Source organism: Theropithecus gelada, chromosome 9, assembly GCF_003255815.1.
Source record: "Theropithecus gelada isolate Dixy chromosome 9, Tgel_1.0, whole genome shotgun sequence".
Taxonomy (NCBI): domain Eukaryota; kingdom Metazoa; phylum Chordata; class Mammalia; order Primates; family Cercopithecidae; genus Theropithecus; species Theropithecus gelada.
The window spans coordinates 21,072,840-21,092,777 of NC_037677.1; the positions used below are offsets into that span (position 1 = coordinate 21,072,840).

General features: G+C 42.2%; 1 non-coding gene across 1 annotated transcript; it reads left to right on the forward strand.

Annotated features, from left to right (window-relative positions):
* The first annotated feature begins 19,243 nt into the window (after window positions 1–19,243).
* Window positions 19,244–19,348, forward strand: LOC112632236. Its single transcript, XR_003121305.1, has one exon. It is a non-coding gene; the product is annotated as a U6 spliceosomal RNA (small nuclear RNA).
* Window positions 19,349–19,938: the final 590 nt, after the last annotated feature.

Genomic DNA, 19,938 nt, shown 5'->3' on the forward strand with positions numbered 1-19,938 from the left:
ATAAAATTAAAAACCAATATATAAATTATTTTCCCATTCATAAACCCAGTCCACTTCAGAATCACTGTTTTTGGTGTTTTGTTTTGTTTTGTTTTGTTTTGTTTTGTTTTGTTTTGTTTTGTTTGAGATGTGGTCTCATTCTATCACCCAGGCTGGAATGCAGTGGTGCAATCTTAGCTCACTGCAACCTCCGCCTCCTGGGCCCAAGCAGTTCTCTTTCCTCAATGTCCCGAGTAGCTGGGATTACAGGTGCACACAATCACCCCTGGCTAATTTTTTTTTTTTTTTTTTTGGTAGGGACAGGGTTTTGCCATGTTTCCCAGGCTGATCTCAAACTCCTGGGCTCAGGAGATGCGCCTGCCTTGGTCTCCCAAAGTGCTGGGATTACAGGCATGAGCCACCATGCTTGGCCAAAATCACTGTTACCAAGTTACTGTGTCTCTTTCCAGAGATATTTTATGTATATAAGAACATATACTAGATATCTATCCTCTCCCCCTTTTTTACACGAATGGTAGCATTCTATTCATGCTGTAGTGTACTATGCTAGTGTAAAAGTAATTGTGGTTTTCGCCATTGAAAGTAATGGCAAAACTAATTGTGGTTTTCGCCATTGAAAGTAATGGCAAAACCGCAATTACTTTTGCGCCAACCTCGTACCTTGCTATGTTTGCCGAAAAGTATATTCTAGAGTGGTACACTGAAGGGTGGCCCCCTAAAGATGTTCACATCCTAATTCCTGGATCCCATAAATCTTACATGGGAAGAGGGACTTTGCAGTTGTGATTGAGTGAAGGATCATGAGAAGGAGAGGCTATCCCGGATTATCCCGGATTATCTAGTGGCCCAATGTAATCACAAGGGTCCTTACAAAAGGGAGGTGGAGAATGAGACATGATGATGGAAGCAGAAGTCAGAGAACAAATCTTTGCTGCTGGCTTTGAAGACAGAGGCAGAAACTAAGAGGAGGTAACCTTTAGAAGCAAGAAAAGACAAAGAAATGGATGCTTCCCCGTGATGGTTAATACTGAATGTCAACTTGATTGGATTGAAGGATGCGAAGTACTGTTCCTGGGTGTGTCTGTGAGAGTGCTGTCAAAGGAGATGAACATTTGGGTCAATGGACTCGGAGAGGCAGACCTACACTCAGTCTGGGTGGGCACCAGAGCTATGGATGAGTTTTCTCTAATATGCCTATTGGTAAAACTTTACTAAGGTATTAGGTCTCTCTCTCTCTCTCTGAGGATCTTAATTGAAATGAAACATGAGCAATTTAAATGAGTGAGGCTTTTTGATAAACTCATGAAATACAGACATCCCTGGTGATCCATTCTGTTGGTGGAGAAATCAGTGAGAATAACTAAGCAAATGTTTGAAAGGACAGGCAATCACTTTGGTTGGACATGAGGGAAGATGGCCAATCTCAGGCTCAGGGAGGACCATGCAGACCTAGCTAGAAAGAGGTGGGGTTCACCTGCAGTCATTGCTTGTGAAAGTTACATACAATTAAGAAGTTGACACTGAAGTGCTTTTGTGGTTTTTATTCTAATCACCCCAGTCCTCCGTCTACAAAAATGTCTAAAATCAAAGTTAATTTGCACAGCACAGAGAAGACAAAATGAACCCAAACTTTACAGTATTATTTTATGAAGACTACTCCAAGAAACAGGGTCTCCAGTAATCCTGTCTGGCTGTGAAGGAAATTAACTAGGAGTGGGGTGCTGGGGAGGGAGGCTGAGAACCAGATTATCTCCCAGGGAGAATGAGAAGTCACAGACATTTTTCATAAATCTTCTCTTATGGCAATTTAAAAACCAGAAAGAGATAAATGAGTGACAGATCCAACCGTGCCTGTCTTTGCCATGACTAATCCATGGCTACCATCCCTCTAATCAGCAGGAAGTAGTCTTCTTTTTCTTTTAATGAGGTCACAATCATTAGTCACTCCAGTATTATCATCTGATGTCATTGTGATTCTGTTTCAGGGAGAGATTGGGTGTGGCACGTTCTCACTTTGCATCAAACATACAACCACCAGTGCTTTTGGGGGTGAACATGCTTGAACTTAACTCCAAATTCTAGCTTTCAGATGGGCAGTAGCCCCTCCATCCCATGGTAGAGGAAACAGTTTTCTTCATTGTGCACCCGGTCACAAGGAGGTAGATGGATGCATCATCATGTTCTCACTGGACGCAGTGGGACACTCCTTTAATCCTAGCTACTTGGAAGCCTGAAGCAGGGGGATGGCTTGAGCCCAGGAGTTCGAGGCTGCAGTGAGCTGAGATCATGCCACTGTACTCCAACCTTGGTAACAGAGTGAGACCCTGTCTCAAAAAAAAAAGACTGCTCTTCTCACTTGTTCCCTGCTAACCCTCAGGAAAAACTCCTGTTTAACCACAGTCTAAGTAATGAATACGTGCCCTCTGCAAGATCCAGGACCCGAAGCCAAGTTTCCCTGCACATCTCACTCCCTGGCCACAAATGTGGTCTGTCTCAGCCTTGTTGCCCTGAGAGGAAAGGATGAGGAAAATTCCTCTTCTGTCCAGCTCATTGCCTCTGATGACTTCAAGGTCAGAAGGTTTTCCATCCTGCATACAGAGTGCGTTGAATCTGCTGAACGAGTTGTCAAAGTTAGCAGGGTTTTTTTTTTTTTTTTTTTTTTTTTTTGAGCAGTCTCCCTATCAGTCACTATTATTGAACTTTAGCATTTTCAGTGTCACTTGCAAAATCAAAAGCATCCCAACATGCATACTTGAAAAACAGAGTTTGCTCTTCAAAGAGCTACTTGCCTGCATTGTTTTCAACAGTGACTTATTCCTCAACTTCTAGTTAAATTTAACTCATGCTGTGTTAATTTCATTTTCATACTTGTTTTGTTTGTTTTTTTTTTTTTTTGAAGGAGTCTCGCTTTGTCACCTAGGCTGGAGGTGCAGTGACATTATCACGGTTCACCTCAGCCTTGACCTCCCGGGCTCAAGTGATCCTCTCGCCTCAGTCTCCGGAGTACCTAAGACTACAGGTATGCACCACCACACCTGGCTAATTTTTGTATTTTTTGTACAGACCAGAGTTTCACTGTGTTGCTCAGGCTGCTCTCCAACTCCGGGGTTCAATGGATCCTCCCATCTTGGCCTCCCAAAGTGAGCCACTGTGACTGGCCTCATCATCATACCTTTTTAAAACATGTTTTCTACTATGTGAGGGTAACAGGAAAGTGGGGGGCACTTTCCATCCATTCCCGAACAATCCCACCTGATTGTCAAGTGATCCTTGAATCTTCTAGACTGTGAATAATCTAATACAAATTTCCTATACAGCGTAGCTACACCCTGCCTGGCATTTCATGTCATTATTTCATGAAGGGCTATGTTATCTGAAATTATCCATTTCTTGATAACAAAATATTCATTTTTCACCTCTTTCACATGCGTGTGTCCCTGCTCATCCATAACTGCCTCCTATGAATTATCATGTTCCCTCTGTGCTGAGGGATAACAGCGCAAAGCGAAAATGTGCTGAATTCAATCGATGATAGGCCGAGGCCTTGAAAAAGAGAGGCAAACCCAGATGTCATGTGTGAAAATTTCCACATTTCTTTTTAAACTTGAAATTACTCCAAACAAGAGCAATTAACACAAAAGTGTTCCTATAACCCTCTCTGCATCCGTTTTAATGTGTACTTCATTCCTAAGAACACGATTTTTTTTTTCCAACACAGTTGTCCAGGCTGGAGTGGAGTGGCATGATCGTGGCTCATTGCAGCCTCAAACTCTCCCTGGGCTCAGGTGATCCTCCCACCTCAGCCTCTGGAGTAGCTGGGACTTCAGGTGCAGGCCACCATGCCCAGCTAATATTTGTACTTTTTGTAGAGATTGGCCACATCCAGGCTTGTCTTGAACTCCTGGGCTCAAGTGATCCGCCCGCCTGGACTGCAAAAGTGCTGGGATTATAGGCATGAGCCACTGCACCAGGTGAGAAACATGATTTAAAGCTAGCCAGCTAGTTATTTTTTTCTGCTGGTCCAGTATTAAGGGAAATTTTCATGCAAGAATGAGATCTAGAAGAAATGATTAGAATCTTATTTTCCCAGCAGCTGACATTCTATCCCAGCCTCTCAAACCTGGTCAGCCCTTAGAAAAGTATGGTTTCATCATAATTACAGTAAACACTCATTGACTTCTCACTATGTGCTAGATACTGTGTTAAGTGTATTAATTGCATACCTTATCTCATCTAATCTCCACAATAATTGAAAAAGACAGGAACGGCCGGGCGCGGTGGCTCAAGCCTGTAATCCCAGCACTTTGGGAGGCCGAGACGGGCGGATCACGAGGTCAGGAGATCGAGACCATCCTGGCTAACACGGTGAAACCCCGTCTCTACTAAAAAAAATACAAAAAACTAGCCGGGCGATGTGGCGGGCGCCTGTAGTCCCAGCTACTCGGGAGGCTGAGGCAGGAGAATGGCGTGAACCCGGGAGGCGGAGCTTGCAGTGAGCCGAGATCCGGCCACTGCACTCCAGCCTGGGCGACAGAGCGAGACTCCGCCTCAAAAAAAAAAAAAAAAGAAAAGAAAAAGAAAAAGACAGGAACTACAATAACTCTTATGTCATAGGTTGAACAAACCATGGGGCATACACATTGAGTAACTTGCCCAGACTCTTACAACCTGTAGTGGGTAAAACCAAAATTCAAATCAGCTTTGTTTACCTCTTGCTACTCAAAGTGTGGTCCCTAGACCAGCAGCACTGGCACCACCTGGGGACTTGTTAAAAACGCAAAATCCCCAGTTCCTCCACAGATTTACTGCATCAGAAGCCCTGAAATCGGGGCCCAGCAATCTGTAGTTTAAAAAGGTCTTCAGAGGCTGGGCACAGTGTCTGATGCCTGTAATTACAACACTTTGGGAGGCTAAGGCAGATGAATTGCTTGAGGCCAGGAGTTCGAGACCAGCCTGGGCAATATAGCAAGACCCCATCTTATATGGTTTGGCTCTGTGTCACCACTCAAATCTCATGTTGAATTGTAATTCCCAGTGTTGGAGGGGGGACCTGGTGGGAGGTGTTTGGATCATGGGGGTAGAGTTCTCATGAAGGGTACAGCACCATCCCCTCTGTGCTCTTCTCAAGACAGTGAGTTATTCTGAGATCTGGTTGTTTAAAAGTGTGTAGCACCTGCCCCTCTCTCTTCCTCCTGCTCTAACCTTGTAAGACGTGCTTGCTTCCCTTCGCCTTCTGTGATAATCGTAAGTTTCCTGAGGCCTCCCCAGCCATGCTTGCTATAGAGCCTGTGCAACTGTGAACTAATTAAACCTCTTTCCTTTATAAATTACCGAGTCTTTGGTATTTCTTTATAACAGTGAGATAACAACTAATACACCATCTCTATAAAAAATAGAAATAAAAAAATTAGCCAGGCCTAGTGGCTGGGGGGTCAAGGGTGCAGTAAGCCATGATTGTGCTACTGCACTCCAGCCTGGGTGACAAAGCGAGACCCTGTCTCAGAGTAAAAGTTCATGTTTTAATTATCAGGAGCTCTTCTTGTTCTCTGATTTTTCTTGGGTCACGACAACTTGTTCTTATTTTCGGAATGTAATGTCATCCATATCATCCTAAATTGTTCTGAGAACTCTAAAAAAGGGGTTTTTTTAGTTCTTTTTAGTTACCTGAGTTATATCTATTTTCTTCACAGTCAGTTGTTCTATTTGTTCATATTAATCCTTCCCTTTTCTGGAATTGGCATAATCAAATATCTAGTGTTATATCTGTATCAGTCCATTCTCACACTGCTATAAAAAACTACCCAAGACTGGGTAATTTATGAAGAAAAGAGGTTTGACTCACAGTTCTGCAGGCTGTACAGGAAGCATGACTGGGAGGCCTCAGGAAACTTACAATCATGGCAGATGGCAAAAGGGAAGCTAGCACCTTCTTCACACAAAGCAGAAGAGAGAAAGCGTAAAGGGGGAAGTGCCACACACTTTTAAAACCACCAGATCTCATGAGAGCTCATTAACTATCACAAGAACAGCAAGGGGGAAATCTGCCCCCATGATCCAATCACCTCCCACCAGGTCCTCCCCTCTAATCCCCAGGGATTACAATTCAACATGAGATTTGGGAGAGCCGAACAGAGCCAAACCATGTCAATACCTATGGCTCAAGGACAAAGCTGATTAGTACAGATAGCATGGGTTTCTCAGGACTCTTTCTTAAGTGAGGGAGTTCTGTGCATACGCCAGGTGAGTGGGAGTGCTGTCAGGAAGCCTTCCCTATTATATAGACCAGGCAACCTAGAGATCCCCAAGACTGTTAGGGAATAAAGAACTTTGGCGTAGTTCACACCTGAGCAAAGCTGCCTTACTTAGCCTTTGCTCTGCAGGCCCAGGGTTACCTCCAGCTTTTTTCTTTAGGTCCAGCATCTATAGCTCCTTACTCTAAAGGGTTAGGGTTGTTTAGAGATTATTTGGTTTTGTCCACTTGCCATAATTTGCCCATGTTTGCTTTGAAATTGCACAGTGGACTAGAGAAGGAAGAGAGGAGAAGGAAAAGCTCTAGTTGAAGAAGGGGGTTCCAAAGTCCTGAATTCAGAACTTTAAATAAACACTCTGATGGGTACCCTCTGACCCATCCCTGTCCTTTGTGTTGGATGACTCTGAGCTTTGGAGCTTCTCCAGCCCTCTCTTATCTCTGGAATCTCCTCCTCTGTTTTTACTTTTGTTTGCTTTTCATATTTGTCCATCTGCTTTCTTTCTACCAGCATGTATTTCACGCTCTGTGATTCCTTTATTGATGTCCAACACTGTGGTTTCATTGGATAGACTGATAGACAGACAGACAGACAACAGATGGGTAAGCATTTCAGTCATTTCAGTGGGACCTTGAGAAAGTCTGAAGGTTGATATGTTGCTCACTCTCCCTTCTTAAACAAGAAGATACTCAGCAAAGATTGCAGCATACAGAATTTTTCATTTTAGAAGTCATCTTTACCTTTTCCTCCTCCCACCCTATCAAATTATATGTTCAGAAAATTATCAGATAAATACATATATAATAAATACATCAGCTAGTAAATATTTATTTTATTGTATTTATTATTTCTTTATTTTGAGATAGGATCTCACTCTGTCACCCAGGCTGGGGTGAAGTGGCATGATCCTAGCTCACTGCAGCCTCTAACTCCTAGGTTCAAATAATTGTCCCACCTCATCCTCCTGAGTAGCTGGCACTACAGGCACACACCACCATGCCTGGTGTATTTGTCTGTTCTCATACTGCTAATAAAGACATACCTGAGACTGGGTAATTTATAATGAAAAAGAGGTTTGATGGGCTCACAGTTCTATGTGGCTGGGGAGGTCTCACAGTCATGGCAGAAGGCAAAGGAGGAGCAAAGTCACATCTTACATGGTGGCAGGCAAGAGAGGGAGCATGTGTAGGAGAACTGCCCTTTATAAAAACCATCAGATCTCATGAGACTTATTCACTATCGCGAGAGCAACCTAGGAAAGACTGCCCCCATGATTCAATTACCTCCCACCAGGTCCCTCCCATGACACATGGGAATTATGGGAGCTACAATGCGAGATTTGGGTGGGGGCACAGTCAAACCATATCACCTGGGTAATTTTTTTTAAATTTTTTTAGAGACAAGGGTCTCACTATGTTGACCAGGCTGGTCTCGAACTCCTGGCCTCAAGTGTTCCTCCTGTCTCAGCCTCCCAAAGTGCTGGGATTACAGAGATAAGCCACCGTGCCTGGCCTTGATACTTCTTTAAGTACATACACACAGACACACATGAACAAAATGGGAAATGTTACAAGCCAAATTGTAGTAGAAACAAAAGCCTAGCTTAAAAAAAAAATTACCATTTGAGAATTTCAGGTATCATGAAAGTACAAACATTCAAATATTTTATGGACATTTTCCTTTTATGGGGAATTTAAATGCATGAGGTCAATTAAGGGTGAATCTGAACATCTCTGAGCCCTAATAAATCTACCAATCAGATGAACTAATAACTTTCTGGTGCTATTTGGTGACCAGCTGAGAAAGCAATGTGCTATTTTTAAGAAAGGCGATAGACCAAACCAAACTAACCACATCAAGGTAAATCTATACATCTCATTTTTCAAAATGTCTATGACTGCAGGAATCTTTGAAAGTTTATAGAAAGGAAGTATTGATAAATCTATGTATATTTCAAAGAAACTTCTAAATCAAATATTTTGCCTCGTCATAAATAATACTTTGTCCAGATGTAGGGAAAAAAAAAAAGAGAACAAGAACAAGAACACATAGTTAAAACTGGAAAAGACAAAGGTGGGTAACATATGTAAACAAACAATCTAGGGTAATGACTAAAGGAAACATTATGTTTGGATTTTCAACTCTCACTATTATTCTAAACATTAAAAGCTGGGCACGGTGGCTCATGACTGTAATCCCATCACTTTGGGAGGCCAAGGCAGGCAGATCACCTGAGATCAGGAGTTCAAGACCCGCCTGTCCAACATGGTGAAACCCCATCTCTACTAAACATACAAAAATTATCTGGGCATGATGGCGGGTGCCTGTAATCCCAGCTACTCAGGAGGTTGAGGCAGGAGGATCACTTGAATGCGAGAGGCGGAGGTTGCAGTGAACCAAGATCGCACCATCGCACTCCAGCCTGGGCCACAAGAGTGAAATTCCATCTCAAAAAAAAAAAAAAAAAAAAAATTAAAACCAGATAGGCTAACACTAATTAGTTGAATTTCTGTAAAGTCATTCATTACTCAAAATATCCAATTCATTTTATCATAACATATGTGTATTATAATGCATTAGTATACATTATTATAAATGGCAATTGTAGAATGATTATGGTATGGGAATCTTTTTAAAAGCTGGCATTTGGGCTGGGTGTGGTAGCTCTCACCTGTCATCCCAGCGCTTTGGAAGGCAGAGGTAGGAGGATTGTTGGAGACCAGGAGTTCAACACCAGCCTGGGCAACATAGCGAGACCTCCATCTCTACAAAATTTTAAAAATTAGCCAGGTGCAATGGTATGTGCTTGTAGTTCCATCTGCTCAAGAGGCTGAGGCAAGAGGATCACTTGAGCCCAGGAGTTCAACGCTACAGTGAACTATGGTCTTACCACTACACACCAGCCTGAGAGAGCGAGACTCTTGTCTCTAAGAAAATAAAAATAAAAAATAAAAGTTGGCATTTGGTGCTCTTCACTTTGCAAATAAGTAGACAGAAACAAATTTCTCAGCTCCCAATGTTAGCTTGTAGTCCAAATCCTTTTGACTTTGAAGCTGCTTGTCTATCTTTTTCAAGCATGTGTGTGTATGTGTGTGGATGTGTGTATATATAGGTTCACATGCATGTACACACACAGTCCTTGCTTTTCATCTCAACGGTTGGATAGATGAGGCCTATGGCCAGATTCAACCATGCTCTACAGTTATCAAACATGACAGAGCTGGAAGAAAAACATCTGGTCCAAGGTTTGCCTTTGTAGCAGAGAATTTTCTTTGATCTCCAGCTGGAGTTCTCTATTGAGTCTAGCAGATCAATTAGTTAATAGGCCATTCCCACTAGTAGTCCTACCAACTGACTACCTAGGATAGAAATAAGTTCTATTTATCAATCCTTCCCTTCCCCTTCTACTTTAGGCAGATCCTTTTTTCCTCTTGAAATAACGTAATTATTAAACCACTTCAGTCACTTTTGTGGTTAATGATTCCCTCCTTTTTCGGTTCCGCTCTCCTGCTGAAACCTCTTGCTGGGTTTTAAACACACCACTCCATGGCTACAGTTTCATTTTCTACTACAATTAAGGTTGGGAACAGCTTGCAGTACCAATATAAAAACCAACAGCTTATCCAGGTTTTACTAGTTCCCTTGGGGAATTGAAACAATAATTTTTGTATCTATGTCTCCAAAAATTCAAAAAGTAATATAACAATTACATATTCACCTGGATTTCATTCTAGGAAGCTTGGTTCATTTTCCTTATATTATAAACATCGGTTCCGGCCGGGCGCGGTGGCTCAAGCCTGTAATCCCAGCACTTTGGGAGGCCGAGACGGGCGGATCACGAGGTCAGGAGATCGAGACCATCCTGGCTAACACGGTGAAACCCCGTCTCTATTAAGAAATACAAAAAACTAGCCGGGCGAGGTGGCGGGCGCCTGTAGTCCCAGCTACTCGGGAGGCTGAGGCCGGAGAATGGCGTGAACCCGGGAGGCGGAGCTTGCAGTGAGCTGAGATCCGGCCACTGCACTCCAGCCTGGGCGACAGAGCGAGACTCCGTCTCAAAAAAAAAAATAAAAAATAAAAAAAAAATAATAATAAACATCGGTTCCATGAATTTAAACAAACATAAGAATTTTTTTATCCCATTTACAATGATGTTGCTATCAGTGCTATTTAGCAAAGAATAATTAAATGTCAGGGAATCAAACTGTCTTATTTTGGGACTGGCATGTAGAATTCCAATTAGTTTTAATAATTTTAGTTGGCCGGGCGCGGTGGCTCAAGCCTGTAATCCCAGCACTTTGGGAGGCCGAGGCGGGTGGATCACGAGGTCAGGAGATCGAGACCATCCTGGCTAACATGGTGAAACCCCGTCTCTACTAAAAATACAAAAAACTAGCCGGGCGTGGTGGCGGGCGCCTGTAGTCCCAGCCACTCGGAGGCTGAGGCGGGAGAATGGCGTGAACCCGGGAGGTGGAGCTTGCAGTGAGCCGAGATCGCGCCACCGCACTCCAGCCTGGGCGACAGAGCGAGACTCCGTCTCAAAAAAAATAATAATAATAATAATAATAATAATTTTAGTGGGGTCAAGACATTTTGTCTAAACTCAGTGTTTCACCTGAGCACAAAACCATTATTTTGTACTATATTTACCTATCAAAAAGGTGCTCTAAATTAGTTCTTTTTGGGAAAAAAACAGGATTAGCTAAATGACTGGACGTTTTAGACACTCCAGTTAGACCAGTTACACACAGAGGACAGTCAAGGATAACTTAATTCTCTAGTGAGGTGGGATTTGATGCCCTGTTCAATGCATTTTACAGCAAGAGACCCTAGTCCAGTTTCTATGCTGGGACCGAGTCAAACTGTGCGGTACCAACGGTGGCTCTGCCCGAAGTACTCCCCTGGAAATGAAACAGGGCAGCTGTCTTCCAGCACACAGGGCATCCCAGGCCGTTACAAGTACTTCATCCACATAAAATTGCAAAGGGAATTTTAGAAGTCAGAATGTAATTATCCCCTTTGGGGTTTGGCAAGGGAACAGGAGGATTAAACAGAGCTGTCCTTTGTCCCCAAGATAAAAGATGCCAGCAGCTCCACAATAGACACAACCAAGGCATGAGGAAGGAGCCTGGACTCTTGTTTGTTCTGGTGTCCGCTTTCTCACCTCTGTACATCACCAGTTCCATGTTCTCAAAAATCAGAGCAGGCCTCAAGGTGACCCCTTTTATGGCATGTTACTACCACTTTCAATGCTGTTTAGAAGAAGCTAGATAGAAATATTCAATAAAATCCTTGTGAGCCCCTGCCCTTGTGGCTCAGTAAAAACGAAGAGCTACTTAAAATACAAGTCTCCAAGCTTTGCCTCGCAGAGAACTAGAACAACCCCAGGATACCCTGGGCTTTGATGCAGAACTTTCCAAAGACCACATTAGATGGCAACTACCAGTATAACTCTTCTTAAAAATGGAAATATAGCAACTGCAGCCTCCAGAATGCCTTATGTCTCATTTCCATAAACTTTATAATAAAACACTTGTAACTAGGTTGGTAGGAAATGAATTGCTGAGTACAGGTCTTGAGAGATTCACCACTAGGTACCTTCAGAGAATTACTGAATGTAAGTTAGCTGCTTGATTTATGCCACGTATATCCACAAGAACAGCAAAACCAGGACAAAGTGGAAGTTGCTGTACAGCCTTACAATCTACACTCTCTCTCAGCGTTTACTGGATTCTGCTCTTATTCCTTTGTTCAAAGCATCCTTGACATGACTCTCCTTTCTACTTTCTACTTCCTATTGACCCTTCTGAGAAGGTCACTATCCTAAATGACTTATCCCGGGATCTGACACTCATTCCTAACATATTTTGACAGAATCCAAGTAGCACCCCAACAATACATTCTCAAGGCCCCCAGCCCTGACTCAAGGCAGGCTGATGAAAGCTAAGATGCAGTATTCTAAAACCCTGAGCTCAACTCTAGCCAATGCCGACATCCTGACTCTCAAACCCATCCGTTTCCAAAAGGAAAAAACGTTTCAAGCTTTCCAATCATAAGTTCTGAGCCACCTAATACTGACATGTTGTAGCTGATTGGGTGAAACAGAAGTCAAACCCAGACTCAAGTTCTCTAAGGTGACATACTTTCCTCTAGTGTTTGCTCTAGATGACAAACATCCTCTTGAGGATAGAACCAGTAAACCCCTCTTTCCCAAGAGCCACACTTCATCAAGCAGCCTCGGTCAGATTTTATGATGTGCAAACTAGCTAGAGAATAGACATTACCTAAAAGCTCACTTCCTACTCATACAATGTTGTTACCTCCAGTAAAAACGTCTTGTGTCATTTTCACACAAGAAGAATAGAAATCAGTTCTTTGATCACTGTAAGTTAGCCCCAAGGTCTTGCTTTCTGGTCTTTTTCTCATCTCTTGGGTATATTGCTGTCCCATTTTGATTCTTTTTTCCTAGCACAAACTTTGAATTTTTGGACAGGTGCAATGGCTCATGCCTCTAATCCCAGCACTTTGGGAGGCCGAGGTGGGCAGATCATGAGGTCAGGAGATTGAGACCATCTGGCTAACATGGTGAAACCCCATCTCTACTAAAAATACAGAAACTTAGCCAGGTGTGGTGGCCATGCACCTATAATCCCAGCTACTAGGGAGGCTGAGGCAGGAGAATCGCTTTAACCCGGGAGCCAGAGGTTGCAGTGAGCCGAGATCATACCACTGCACTCCAGCCTGGGCGACAGAGCAAGACTCTGTCTCAAAAAAAAAAAAAAATTTTGAATTTTTTTAATCCAGAAAATGAAGTGCCAATAATAGCAGCAAACAGGATGTTTTCTTTGTGACAGTCCCAAATCTGTTTGACTCCTGCAATAGACTGAATGTGTCCCCAAAAAACTCACATGTTGGAACCTAACCCCCAATGTGATGCTATTTGGATGTGGGGTCTTTGGGAGGTCATTGGGTCATAAGGGTGGAGCCATCATGAATGGGATTTGTGCCCTTATAAAAGGGACCCCAGAGAAGCCCTTCACCCCTTCCACTATGTAAGGACCCAGCAAGGAGATGAACATCCATGAACCAGGAAGCAGCCCATCACCAGATACCACATATCCGAGTGCTGTGATCTGGGATTCCCAGCCACCAGAACCATAAGAAATAAATTTCTGTTGCGTGTAAGCCATGAGTCTGCGGTCATGTGTTATAGCAGCCGGAATGGACTAAGACAAGTTCAATACCCAAGATCTTCTCTCACTGCCTCTCAATTAATTACCTGCTATGGGAAATCCTTTTGAAAGATACTTGCCTGGTGATTAGGAGGATTTTATTGCTTCCCATACACAGGGACAAAAGCAAGCTTCCAAAAGTTTTAAACAACTTACTAGAGTCACAAAGTGAATGTGAAACAGCTATAGCCATGTGTTCTTTGTTCGGTAAAGTCATGATCACATGGAGCTCTTTAAGGAGGCTGAAGGCAGAGCAGAAAGGATGATGAGAGCATCCCCCTCTGATGCAACAAAAGAAGCTCCCAGCTCCAGCCCTCCCAATTTATGCCCTGAAGTCCCATCTTCACTCTCATTCCATTACCTCTGGAAGTCCACCTCTAGTCAAGTCTGGGCTTCTGAACAACCGTTTTATTTTTGTTTTTTGTTTGTTTGTTTGTTTGTTTTTTGGATACAGAGTCTTGCTCTGTCACCTAGGCTGGAGTGCAGTGGCGTGCTCTCAGCTCATTGCAAGTTTCGCCTCCCGGATTCATGCCATTCTCCTGCCTCAGCCTCCTGAGGAGCTGGGACTACAGGTGCCCACCACCACGCCTGGTTATTTTTTTGTATTTTTAGTAGAGATGGGGTTTCACCATGTTAACCGGGATGGTCTCGATCTCCTGACCTCATGATTTGCCCGCCTCAGCCTCCCAAAGTGCTGGGATTACAGGCGTGAGCCTGTACAGCCCAGCCTGAACAACCGTTTTCATTTCCTGTGTCTTTGGAACATTCTCTGTGTTGCTTATTTCTTGCAGACTTCACTGGATACTCTCAGCGTGTTGAGTTTCATCACGTATGTACCTGGCTGAGCGACCCACTTAGCAAAACTCCCTTGGTTTACGGCTGTGGGAAGCCCTCTGTGAAACCAGCCTACCATGAGTGGGACTCCTACTTTCTGCCCTGGCCGAAACCAAGCTCCCTTCCTCTTGGCAGCCGTGGAAACATGGGTGTTTTTTCACGCAAAGTTTACAATGGGTTAACTTTCTTTTTCAGACTTGCTCCAAATACTTGTCTGGTCTCTGAGCAGGACTTGTGATTTGATGACATGTAATCTAAGTAAATACATTCAACTCTAATTTATGGGTGAAGAGGGAGATTCAGAATTTAAAACAAGGCATTAAAATAAAAATAGAGGCTTCCCAATATGCATTCCCCAGGGTTTTGCTCCGACTGCCTCTGTTTTCCACTTTTCTACAGGCCAACTCCTGCTTGTCCTGAATAGACCTCCCATGGAACAGAAGCATCGGGACATTAATCTAAGATTAAAACACGCCTCCACACTGGCCAACTCACAGGCTACTCCCAACAGTACTCTTATTGATTGATTGATTGATTGATTGATTGATAGGGTGCTCCTTTATCACCCAGGCTGAAGGGCAATGGCACCATCACGGCTCACTGCAGTCTCAACCTCCCAGGCTCAAGGGACCCTCCAGCCTCAGCCTCCCAAGTAGCTGGGACCGCAGGCATGCACCACCACATCCAGCTAATTTTTGGATGTTTTGTAGAGATGAGGTTTTCCCGTGTTGCCCAGGCTCCAACAGTAAGTACTTTTAGAAGCAGTTGGGTATCACTTGGCAAACAAGGTTCAAAGGGTTAAATATTTGGCCCTCGAGGCCCTATATCCTGATGCTCTCAGATTCAAGAAAAACTTATACATTAATTTCTTTTTTTTTCTTTTTTTGAGACAGAGTCTTGCTTTGTCACTCAGGCTGGAGTGCAGTGGTGCGATCTCAGCTCACCGCAACCTCTGCCTCCTGGGTTCAAATGATTCTCGTGCCTCAGCCTCCTGAGTAGCTGGGTCTACAGGGATGCGCCACCACACCAGCTAATTTTTGTATTTTTAGTAGAGACGGGGTTTCTCCATGTTGGCCAGGCTGGTCTCAAGCTCCTGACCTCAAGTGATCCACCTGCTTTGGCCTCCGAAAGTGCTGGGATTACAGGCATGAGCCACCACACCCAGCCATATACATGAATTTATAAGGCTTTATTGTATACACATCGAGTATTTAGCCTGAGCACATAACCTACGGAAAAGCATGGGGGTTCCAAAAAAATACGAACTTCTAGACTCAACCACGATGCTAACTATGGGGGTTTCCTTGGAAAAGTGACATTTCAATCTGAACCTCACTTTCCTTATCTGCAAAGGTAGCCCTTCAACAGGATCATGTCCCAGGTGCCTAAACCCTTAGGAAAATTGAATGGCTCTGTGTCAGCCGTGACATCTGCCAACCCGTGCCCCATGCAAAGTTATGTCTCAGGCTCCACTGGAAAGGCACAGACAGAACACAGACAAGAATGCCAGCAAATCTTCACACAGCCACTTCATTTCTCCTCTCCATCATGAGATTGTGACAACCCTTTTGTAACAACAGCACCAACCCCAGGAACAGCAGGAAATTGAGAATGCTGGTCCTTAAACAAAAACATCCACATATAAAAGCCTGCCTTGGAAAAATTAAGGTAAACATCTTTTGGACTTGTTGCTATTGACAGTATGTTTTCAATTTGCAACACAAATTCATCGGAAGCTTTTCTGCCAGGGAACCGGATGGCCCTGGGAATTGGTAATTGGTAATGAGTCGTGCAACCTTTCGGGTCTCGGTTACCATTCTGAATGGAACCCAGCTAATAGTGAATTACCTGATACTGTTGGAAACCTTTGCAACATGAGCCAGACCCCTGGATTTCTTCCCTAGTTCAAAACATGAGTTAAAACAGTGTCTGATTGGCATTTATAAAGAGAATTAGCAGAGAACACTGCATGGGGACAAAGGTGGACAAAGAGAGAGTAAGCTGGGGGTTCTGTCTCTGTGTCTGTGGTTTTTCCCCAGGATAATCCAAGGGAAATTTCCAAGGAATGTCAGGCCTAGAGAAGTGGAATTAATGTACACCTCACATTCTTGAAGGGTCAGAAATTCCAGTCTTGGAATTTTTATTTCTTCCTAATCACTCTCCCAGTCCAGAGGATCAAACTACTTTTGCAGCAACTTTCAAGGTGAAATAGATTTTACTACTTATGATTTGTTCAGTGAGCCCACATTAAAAAAAAAAAAGAAAAGAGAAAAAAAAAAGGACAGTTATCATAAGGGCTTTAAAAGCAAAGCAAAACAACGAATCTTCTTGGCCAAGAGTCACCCAAATGAACTTCTACATTATGATTTGGTCTGCTGCATTTTATTTTTGGTATTTGCCGTCTTCCTAGGGGAACCATCTAACAGAAAAACAGAAGTTTTACATCACTAGCTTTCCCTGCCCAATCCAGTTTCATATTTATATCACTACTTTTCCTTTACACTCTTTGGTTTATAGTAGCAATAATTTTTCCTCATATATAGTCCAACGAACAACCAATTAACAAATGCCCAGAGTGGTAAAATATTTTTGGCTGTCTTGCCCAGTTGGTCATTAATTTGGTGAAGGAAGGGCTAACAAACTCATAAAGGGGAACTTGAATTTTAGAAGTTAGTTCAATTTTACATTATTAAAAAGGAAAATGTAGTAAAAATAATAAGAGCTTTGCCAAAACTCTACAGCAAAGTCAATTAGACTCACAAAGAGCCTCGGAGTCTGCGATATGGACTTGCATTTGGAATCACTTAGCCTATTAGAACAATTCCAAACATCTTCTCTCTGAAACCATATTTCAGTGCTCATGGCTGCAGCTTACTGAGTAAAATTCTTTCACCATCCTCAGTACAACATAATTTAAAGTATTCTTTGTGTCTGTATATTTCAAATACACAAATGTGACTTCACGCATGCATATCTTCATACATATGTCCATCACAATCATAAAAATTTCATACATAAGTATGGTCTTCTACAACATATACTAAAATGCATACTATATTTTGTGTTGGCATGGTATATATTTGTAAGATGCCTTTTAAAAAAAACAATTTCAAAAAGAAAAATCGCAACACTGGCATTACAAGTCTGTAACAAAAATAAATTGTATTTTACTCTGAAGAAAAATCACTTTTATCATTTTTCACCTTATTTCAAGTATAAGGGAATGCTGTTCCTTTAATCCAAAAACATGTCATTTGTCCATCATCATCACTATAGGCATTTTGTTCATATAAATACTTCATTTTGCTCTGATTGAGCAATGGGAAAACGTTAAAATGCTAAATGAGATTATTTTCATAGGCAATTCTTGCAAAATAGTGTTATGCAATCAACTATTTGAATTCTGACAGGTTTTTTAAAAAGAAAAAATATATCCTATTTTGTTAAAATCTAACAACTATCCTCCAAATTCCTTAAGTGAAATGATGTTGTATCTTTTCAGACTAGTGGCTCCCAACTCTCAGCCTCTGTAAAAATCCCAGTGATTGCTATAGGTTTTCCAGCGAAGATTCAGTTCTAATTAACTACAATTTTGTCCATATTTTGTTTTTCTACTGCATTGAAAGAATAGCAGGGGGTTAGCGCTGCAGAAAAGAAGATTATTAAAACTTTAATAACCTGAGCCTTTGAACCTTTTCAAATTCTTTACAATTTTCTCACGTTTCCAGCCCAGATGTCTGCACGTAGTTATAGGGACAACATGAACTTTTTGTTTACAATTTTATTCACCTTATTTATTACCTCCTTAAAAAAAAAAAAAAAAAAAAACCAGAAAGAGGAACACACAGAAATGTTTTAGCTCTTCTAAAGCAAAATAATTTTATTAAAAACATAAACTTGAAGAATGATTTTTACCCATTTTTAAGTTAAGTATTTCCAACAACACGACGGTTTCCTCCCCACTGCTAGAGGTAAATTGTCAGGCAGCCTAGCAACGTGGCCAGCTGAATCACAGCCTTCTTTTCAATCAACCTACAAAGCTCCAAGAGACTGAAAAAGAGAGTTCACTTTGGAAACTTGAACTCTTGAGATTGTTACAAAAGAAAGAGACCAAAAAGAAGGCATCCTTTAACATAATTAGCTGCTTGCTGTTTCACCAAAGAGAGGGATATTTGCATACAACAATAGCCAATAGAATTGCCTTTCATAGAATTCAGTGTGGCAGTTGCATTATTCCAACTCCAGATGGTTGTAGCCCCTCAAGAGCAATTATTACCTTTCTTTTGAAAACAGAACCCCAGTTATTCAAGCATTTCACAAACAGCTTTGCTCTGTAATCGAGTGCTGGCAAATGAAATACAAGTAAATATGTTGAATGGTGCCTTCAGGAAGTCTCCAAAAAAGTGAGCCAGGGCACCTTCTTTTTCCTATCCTCTTTCGGTCGAATGGAATTTTAGTGTGATGGCTGGAACCTGAGCAGCCATCTTGGACCTTAAGTCCAAAGAACGAAAAGCTAAGGAAGACAGAGCACTGAGCTAGCAGGAGCCTGGGTCCCTGCCCAGCAATGGAAGACTTACCTCCAGAATTATTTTCTATATGAAAGAGAGATAAACATCTTTATTGTTTGAGCCACTGTTATTTCAGGATGTTGGTTTGCTTAATGTGACAAAATCTAGTCCTAACATATGCCCTGATTTTGAGGGCTCTCCTTTAGGCTATAGCTAGCTGAGAAAGAGAAAACAAGTACTGGCAGCCAGGAGCTGTCCTCGTACAATCAACAATGCACAATGGCATTGTTAAAAGCTGTTCTGGTCTTCACAGTTAGGTCTTGATGTTGTCCAGTTGAACATAAACAACTGCACAAAACATCAGCATCAGACAAGGCCACTTTGTGACCATGAGAGCTCCTGACAAAAATAAGATCATTCCGTGCTCGCTTCAGCAATACATATACTAAAATTGGAATGATACAGAGAAGGTTGGCATGACCTCTGTGCAAGAATGACAGAAATTCATGAAACGTTCCATTTTTAATAATGTTATTCCATATCATGTGTGAACACAGACAAAATATGAACATTGTCCAAGCCACAAAATACCAACTCCCCACCCATCCTAGCTAATATGAGTGACTGCTGATTTAGCAATTAAAGCTCTAACCTGGCTTCCTTCCTCTCACTTTCTAGATAAGATGCCCAATTACAGAATTAATTCCACTTCCTGACAGCATCCAATTCAGACCAAAGTCCCGCTTCCTTGAATCCTTTCCCAAATCACCGCACACAGCTTAAATCCTGTAAGTCCTTTTTGACACTTTCCTACAGAGACATTCACAGTTTCCGATTGTGTGTGCTCTCTCTCATCGCAGTGAGTAACACCAATTTGTTCAATTCCAGTTGTGTTCCTGGAGGTCTACGTGGCATTCATGTTGCTATGCTGTGTCTCCCTACAGTGGAAAACTAAAAATAAATCTACTCAACATATCAATCTGTAATTCAAATGATTCCACCCAAATGGAAAGCCCCTATTCTTCAACAGACTTCAATCATCAAGAAACCAAAACATTAATTTGTAGTAATCAGATTCATTGAAATTATCCTCTTGTGCTATTTCCATGGCCTGGA